Genomic DNA, 8957 nt, shown 5'->3' on the forward strand with positions numbered 1-8957 from the left:
ATTCTGAGGTCTGGATGCCTGTCCCCCAGGAGCCCAGATTCTTGGGTGATTTCTCAAGAGGTGTGGACAGGACCGGGACTGCAGCTGGTCAGTGCTGATTCTGTGGCATGGGAGTGAGGAGACGACGGTCAGCTGAGAGGGAATCATGCCAGAACGGCAGTGCCCCGAAGCGCAGAGCAGTAGCCATTTTTGACAACAATAAGGCCCACCCCCGTATATCCTGAGGCCACACACCCTGTCTCCCTGGGCAACCAGAGAATGATGGGCATCTTCTCAGATGGCAACCACAATGGAACAGACCTTGGACTCAAACACAGGCTCTGTGAGTAAAGGGTTTGTTTGCCTCAGGTGGTATCGCCTTGGGTAGAGTGCAGGGACTGCAAAACGCATGCACAGAGCCAGGAAATTCTCAGGGCAGGGCTGACCCAGAGGACTGCTTTACTGAGCCTAATATGCACCTGGCCATCAGGGGATCATCAGCCTATAGACAAAGGAAGGCAAGAGGCTAGAGCAGACAGCTAACAGTGCTGCGAATACAAATCTGCACGAGTAAAGACAGGGCCTGAGGCACAGGTTCTGGGAACTCAAATCAGCTCCTCTTCTACAGAGGAATTTAGCAGGGACAGAAACAAACACCAACAAAGTTGTTCTGTTCTGCCAGTAACATCAATCAGAGACGGAGCTGGAACTGAGTGAAAACCCCCAAGCCTCCATCAAGTGCCCGAGGTTGTCAGGTCTCACCACCCCCTACTGGATAGAGGCAGAGAGCAGCGGACTGGGTGAGCAGATAAAGATTTCCTTGTGATTCAAACAGGTGCAAACACCTGGAGTATCTGCTCACTGGAGACAACTGGATCACAGCCCTGTGTGGCTATCAGTGACTGGGTGTGACAGAGGGGCAGGGTGGGGAAGGAGGCATCAACCTTACCAGACTAATCAATTTGCTGGGTGAGTCCTCCTGACTTCACGGAGCACCAGACCAAGTCATATCTGAGTTGTCACCAAACCCCTGCGATCCAGTTCACAGAGACTTTTGAAACTCTCCCACCTAAGACAGGTGCTGACTGAGACAATTGATTTAGACCTTTTGAACTGAGCCAATTGCCTATGGACTATTCCAGTGGTGCCCTGGGTGTGTGGCTATAGGAAGGTTTGATTTTCCTCTTTTAATTGTTGCCTGTGTGGGGGGGGGGCGGTGACTTAATTGCTCGTATTTCTCCACAGCTGAGACTACAACCCAGAATACTGTTTCACCAGGGTCGAACAGAGACCAGCTGAAATCAAGACAGAACAACTTAGCCCCACCACACCAAATAGGTTCCCAGTTTCTAAGGACATAACACTGTACAGGTCCTCAATAAAGCTCCACGAAAAAAGTCAATTGGTGTAAAGTAATCATGAGGTGGAATCAGTGGAAAAACTCTGGTAACATGAATAACTAGAATAGATGAACCCCTCCAAAAAAAGGTATAGTAAATGTAACTGAAGATCCCATTCTTAAACAGCTGGCCGAGATGTCACAAATCGAATACAGAATTTGGATCGCAAGCAAGATTAATAGAATGGAGGAAAATTTGGAATTAGAAATTCAAAGAGTAATTCAAAAGTCAGAATTAGAAATTCGAGGAGAAAGTCAAAACTCCTCTCAAGAATTTAATGAATTTAAAGACAAAACCACCAAAGATTTTGATGCACTGAAGCAAGAATTTGCAGCCTTCAAAGATCTGAAAAATACAGTAGAATCCATCAGTAACAGAGTGCAACAGGCAGAAGAAAGGACTTCTGACATTGAAGACAAAGCTTTTGAACTCTCCAAAACTCTCAAAGAGGAAGAGAAATGGAGAGCAAAAACGGATGATTCTCTCAGAGAACTCTGGGATAATTCGAAGAAGGCTAATATCCCCCTCATTGGAATCCCTGAAACTGATGAAGTGGCCTCGCTGGGCACAGAGGCACTTCTCCATGAAATTATGAAAGACAATTTTACAGACATGCCAAGAGATTCTGAAATTCAGATAGCAGACAGTTTTAGAACACCAGCATGACTCAATCCCAGTAAGACATCCACCAGGCATATCATAATTAACTTCACTAAAGTTAATATGAAGGAGAAAAATCTAAAAGAAGCCAGATGTAAGAAATTCATTACCTACAAAGGGAAGAATATCAGAATGACTGCAGATCTCTCTGCTGAAACTTTTCAAGCCAGAAGAGGATGGTCATCGACTTTTAATCTTCTAAAACAAAATAACCTTCAACCCTGGATCCTGTATCCAGCTAAACTGAGTTGCATTTATGATGGAGAAATTAAATACTTTAATGACATTCATATGTTGAAGAAATTTGCCATAAACAAACCAGCTCTTCAGGATATTCTCAGACCTATCCTCCATAATGACCACCCCAGTCCTCTACCACAAAAGTAAACTCATTCAGAAACTTTTGATCAAACTCCAACTTCGACAGTGGCAAAAGGATTAAAAATGTCCACTGGACTTCAAAAAACTCGATACCAAAAATTTACCAGACTTATCAATATTCTCCATTAATGTGAACAGCTTAAACTGTCCTCTAAAGAGGCACAGGTTAGCTGACTGGATACAATAACTCAGGCCAGATATTTGCTGCATACAGGAGTCACATCATACCTTAAAAGACAAATATAGACTCAGAGGGAAAGGATGGTCGTCCATATTTCAGGCAAATGGTAATCAGAAAAAAGCAGGTTTGCAATTTTAAATGCATATACAATAAGTTTTAAACCAACAAAATTAAGTAAGGATAAGAATAGTCACTTCATATTTGTTAAGGGTAATACTCAATATGATGAGATTTCAACTATTAATATCTATGCACCCAACCAGAACTCACCTCAATTTATAAGAGAAACTCTAACTGACATGAGCAACTTGATTTATTCCAGCTCCATACAATGGGCAACCTTGTCTGGTTCCTGATCTGAGTAGTACTGATTTCAATTTAACTCCATTCAATACGATATTGGCTGTGAGTTTGCTGTAGATGACTTCTATCAGTTTAAGAAATGTCCCTTCTATATCAATATTCTTAAGTGTTCTGATCATGAAGGGAGGCTGTATATTATCAAAAGCTTTGTCTGAATCAATTGAGAGAATCATATGGTTTTTGTTTTTTAATTTGTTTATGTGCTGAATTATACTTATAGATTTACAGATATTGAACCAGCCTTGAGACTCTGGGATAAAACCGACTTGGTCATGATATATAATTTGTTTGATGTGTTGCTGGATTCTGTTTGTTAGGATCTTGTTGAATATTTTTGCATCTATATTCATTAGTGATATTGGTCTATAATTTTCTTTTCTTGTTGGGTCTTTTCCTGGTTTAGGGATCAGGGTGGTGTTTGCTTCATAGAACGTGTTGGGTAGTCTTCCTTCTTTTTCTTCATTTTGGAATAGGTTGAGTAATATAGGTACTAGTTCCTCTTGAAAGGTTTGGTAGAATTCTGATGTGAAGCCATCTGGTCCCGGGCTTTTGTTTTTAGGGAGATTTTGTATGGTTGATGCTGTTTCAGAACTTGATATTGGCCTGTTCAACGTTTCAACTTGATTCTGGCTAAGTCTTGGAAGGTGACGTGCTTCCAAGTATTGGTCAATTTCCTTTAGATCTTCATATTTCTGAGAATAAAGTTTCTTGTAGTATTCATTAAGGATTTTTTGAATTTATGAGGAGTCTGTTGTTATTTAGTCTTTGTCATTTCTGATTGATGTGATTAGAGATTTTACTCTTTTTTTCCTGGTTAGGTTAGCCAAAGGTTTATCTATTTTATTGACCTTTTCAAAAAACCAACATTTTGATTAAATGATCTGTTGTATAATTCTTTGTTTTCAAACTCATTTAATTCTGCTATAATTTTGGTTATTTCTTTTCTTCTACTGGGTTTGGGGTTGGAATGTTCTTTCTTTTCCAGTTGCTTGAGATGTCCCATTAAGTTGTTAACTTCCTCTCTTTCCGTTCTCTTGAGGAAGGCGTGCTGTGCTATAAATTTACCTCTTAGGACTGCCTTTGCGGTATCCCAGAGGTTCTGATAATTCGTGTCCTCATTGTCATTTTGTTCCAAAAATTTGGCAATTTCTTTCTTAATCTCATCTATGACTCAGCTTTCATTCAGCATAAGATTATTTAACTTCTATGTTTTTGTACGAGTATGCAGATTCCTGTTGTTACTGAGTTCAATTTTTATTCCAGGGTAGTCTGAGAAGATGCAAGGAATAATTTCTATTCCTTTAAATTTACTGAGGTTAGACTTGTGACCTAAGATGTGATCAATTTTGGAGTATGTTCCGTGGGCTGATGAGAAGTATGTGTATTCAGTTTTGTTGGGATGAAATGTTCTATAGATGTCTGCTAAATCCAAATGTTGGATGGTTAGGTTTAAATCTAAAATTTCTTTGCTCGGCTTCTTTTGGAGGATCTATTCAACACTACCAAAAGAGTGTTGAACTCTCAGACTATTATGGAGCTGGAGGAAATCAAGTTGCTCATGTCTGTTAGAGTTTCTCTTATAAATTGAGGCACATTCTGTTTGGGTGCACAAATATTCAAATTAAAATCTCATCATATTGAGTATTATCCTTAACAAATATGAAGTGACCATTCTTATCCTTCCTTACTTTCATTGGTTTAAAGCCTATTGTGTCTGCAAATAGAATTGCAACACCAGCTTTATTCTGATTACCATTTCCCTGAAATATGGACGACCATCCTTTCCCCCTGAGTCTATACTTGTCTTTTAAGGTAAGATGTGACTCTCATAAGCAGCAAATATCTGGCCTGAGTTACTGTATCCAGTCAGCTAACCTGTGCCTCTTTAGAGGACAGTTTGAGCCATTCCCATTAATGGAGAATAATGATAAGACTGGTAAAATTTTGGGTATCAAGTTTTTCAAAGGACCAGTGGACATTTTTAATCCTTTTGCCACTGTCGAAGTTAGAGTTTGATCAAAATTTTCTGAGTGAGTTTACTTTTGTGGTAGAGGATTGGGCTGGTCATGATGGAGGATAGGTCTGAGAATATCCTGAAGAGCTGGTTTGTTTATGGTAAATTCCTTCAACATATGAATGTCATTAAAGTATTTAATTTCTCCATCATAAATGAAACTCTGTATACCTGGATACAGGATCCAGGGTTGAAAGTTATTTTGCTCTAGGAGATTAAAAGTCAATGATCACCCTCTTCTGGCTTGAAAAGTTTCAGCAGAGAGATCTGCAGTCATTCTAGTATTCTTCCCTTTGTAGGTAACGGATTTCTTACGTCTAGCTGCTTTCAGAATTTTCTTCTTCATGTTAACTTTAGTGAAATTAATTATGATATGCCTGGAGGATGTCTTGTTCAGATTGAGTCATGCTGGGGTTCTGAAACTGTCTGCTATCTGAATTTCAGCATCTCTAGGCATGTCTGGAAAGTTATCTTTCACAAGTTCATGGAGAAGGGCCTCAGTGCCTTGCGAGGCCACTTTATCACTTTCAGGGATTCCAGTGAGGTGGATATTAGCCTTCTTCGAATTATCCCAGAGCTCTCTGAGAGAATGATCCGTTTTTGCTCTCCATTTGTCTTCCTCTTTGAGAGTTTGGGAGCATTCAAAAGCTTTGTCTTCAAGGTCAGAAATCCTTTCTTCTGCTTGCTCCACTCTGTTACTGAGGGATTCTACTGTACTTTTCAGAACTTTGAGGGCTGAAAATTCTTGCCTCAGTGCATCAAAATCTTTGGAATCTTTGGTGGTTTTGTCTTTAAATTCATTAAATTCTTGAGACAACTTTTGAATTTCTCCCTGAATTTCTAATTCCGACTTTTGAATTGCTCCTCGAATTTCTAATTCCAATTTTTCCTCCATTTTATTAATCTTGCTTGCAATCCAAATTCTGAATTCGATTTATGACATCTCGGCCAGCTGTTTATGAATGAGATCTTCAGTTACATCTGCCATAGCTTTCCTTGGAGCAGTTGATGTATTCTGGTTATTCACGTTACCGGAGTTTTTCCCCTGATTCCGCCCCATGATTATTTTACAACGTTTTACATTTCCCCTGGAGCTTTGTTGAGGACCCATACAGTGCTATGGCCTGAGAAACTGGGGACCTGTTTGCTGTGGTGGGGCTAAGTGATTCTGTTTTGTTTTAAGCTGGTCTCTGTCCGACCCTAGTGAAACAGTTACTCTGGGTTGAAGTCTCAGCTGTGGATAAATATCAGCAATTAAGTCACCCCGCCCCTCCCACAGGCAACAATTGGAAAAGGAAAATCAAACCTTCCTACAACCACACACCCAGGGCACCACATGAATAGTCCTCGGCGGCTGGCTTAGTTCAAAAGGTCCAAATCAATTGTCTCAGTCAGCACCTGTCTCATGTGGGAGAGTGTAAAAGGTCTCTGGCAACTGGATCACAGGGGTCTGGTGACAACTCAGATATGACTTGCTCTGGTGCTCCCTGAAGTCAGGAGGACCCGCCCAGCAAATAAATCAGTATGGGAAGGTTGATGCCTCCTTCCCCACCTTGCACTTCTGTCACACCCAGTCATTGTGACCCAGTTGCCTCCAGTGAGCAGATACTCCAGGGGTTTTCACCTGCATGAATCACAAGGAAATCTATATCTGCTCAGCCAGGCCATGCTCTCTGCCTCTATCCAGAAGGGGGAGGTGAGGCCTGACAACCTCGGGTGCTTAGTGGAGGCTGAAGGGTGTTCACACAGTTCCAGCCCGACCCCTGATTGATGTTACTGACAGACAGAAACAACTTTGTTTCTGTCCTGGCTAAATTCCCCTGCAGAGGAGAAGCTGTTTTGAATTCCCAGAACCTGCACCTCAGGCCCTGTCTTTGCTCTTGCAGGTTTGTATTTGTATTCGCAGCACAAATTAGGTGTCAGTTCTAGCCTCCTGCCTTCCTTTGTGTATAGGATGATGATCCCCTGAGGGCCGGGTGCATCTTAGGCTCAGTAAAGTGGTCCTCTGGGTCAGACCCGCTGTGGGAATTTCCCGGCTCTGTACATGCATTTTCTAGTCCCCACACTCCACCCAGGCTGGTACCGCCTCAGGCAAACCCTTTACTCATGGGGCCTGCGTATCAGTCCCACATCTGTTCCACAGTGGTTGCCCATGGAGATGCACCTGAGAAGATGCCCGGCCTCCTCTGGTTGCCCAGGGAGACAGGGGGTGTGGCTTTGGAATATCCAGGGGTGAGCCAGCTGCTGCTCTGCGCCTCAGGGCACTGCTGCCCCCTCATCGTTTCCTCTCAGCCAACCGTCCTCTCCTCACTCCTGTGCTGCAGAATCAGCACTGACCAGCTGCAGTCTAGGCCCTGTCCACGCCCCTCAATAAATCACCCAAGAATCTGGATTCCTGGGGGACAGACCTGCAGACCTCAGAGTGAGAGTGGAGGGGAGTGCAGGGAGCTCAGAATTGCAGCTAGAGAATATATACAGTTTTATACAGTTTTATGCCTGGCAGGAGAACACTGTGGCACCCTAGCTGGGGAGGTAGGTCCAGTTTGTGGAGGGTCTCTCCCGTGGAGTGCAGTGGGAGGACCTTTGAACTCTGCTTGTTTGTTTGTGGGGCACTCTGAGCAGTTCTCATGGGGGAGGGGACTCCTGTCCCCTTGGTGATGTATTTTGTACCTTTTGTTTGTATCCTTGGTGTCACAGCTCACCTCAGTGGGGTGGGTGTGCGTTCTTCAACCTTCTCTCTTGGTGAAGCTCTAAACCACCAGGTTATTTGCTAAATTTCTGTCCTTTAACTCTCCTTCTAGATGGGAGCCTCTGTGGAGAGCTGGCTTCAGTCAGCCATCTTTGATTTGGTTCCAATATTTCAAATACTAAAATCAGTTGTCCCAGACGAAGCTCCTCATGAGCAAGGATGGCGTGTTCTCTCCCACCATCTGGATGATGGCATCACTTCATAGGCACATCCTCTCTCCCCATTCATTGTGTCTTTTTCTGATCAGTTTCCTTGCTGACTCTCATTTTCTCACTTTTCTACCTTCTATCTCTTCCAAATTTTCTCTCAAGATGAACTCTAGTTAGAAAGTGGCTTTACCAGAAAGCTGCTTTTCCCAGAATGATGCTTTTTGAAGGCTGACTTGCTTTCTCATTGGGTGGTCCCAGGTTTAATTTTGCTGTATTTTCAATGTGGATACCCAGACTCCCAGGGCCAGCTTAGTTCCTCGCTCCTGAATCAATTCTGAAGAAACAACCTCTTACCATAAAACTAAACTTGAATAGAAGTTTTAAGGACAATTAGTTCACTGTAAATGGTTACAACATAATATATCAAACCTTATAATGCTCAGATATGTAAACAAAATTAAATTACACACACGTCCTTCTCCAGCCAACAATTCCCAGTAGCATACAGACATACTCTCTGAACACTTCTATTTTAAAATAAAGAAAACTCCCTTGACCCCCCACATTCTTCTTCTCTTATCACCCGTTTTCCTATTGCCTGTCCCAGTAAAATTTCACTCAAAATTTTCTGTGCTGCCCGCTAAGGTCAGGGTTCTGTGGCAACCACTGATTGAAGCTGTTCCTTGTCCAAATTCACTTGTCCCCTTCCTGATCAATCATCCCATGACATCAATACCATTGAGTATCCTCCAGCTATGGTCCACCACACTATTCTATTTCCAGTAGAAGTAATCACTGCTAACATTCTTTCATAGGAAAATACAGGACCTGTACATTTTATCTTCCTTCACTGTCTATTTCCCTTCAAGCTCTGTCATCATTGCTTGCAGCGCCTCTCCAGTCAGTAAACAGGCCTCTCAAACATTGGTCATCATAGACTTTTTTGAGATACATTTCTCATTTTCATTTTTCTTTACTCCCTTTATATGCAACACAGTATCAGTACTTCTAAAAAACACTTAAAATAGACAATGTTTTTGAATAATCCTAATTACAATATAGAAAATGATAATTCTTATAA

Source organism: Nycticebus coucang, chromosome 21 (assembly GCF_027406575.1).
Source record: "Nycticebus coucang isolate mNycCou1 chromosome 21, mNycCou1.pri, whole genome shotgun sequence".
Taxonomy (NCBI): Eukaryota; Metazoa; Chordata; class Mammalia; order Primates; family Lorisidae; genus Nycticebus; species Nycticebus coucang.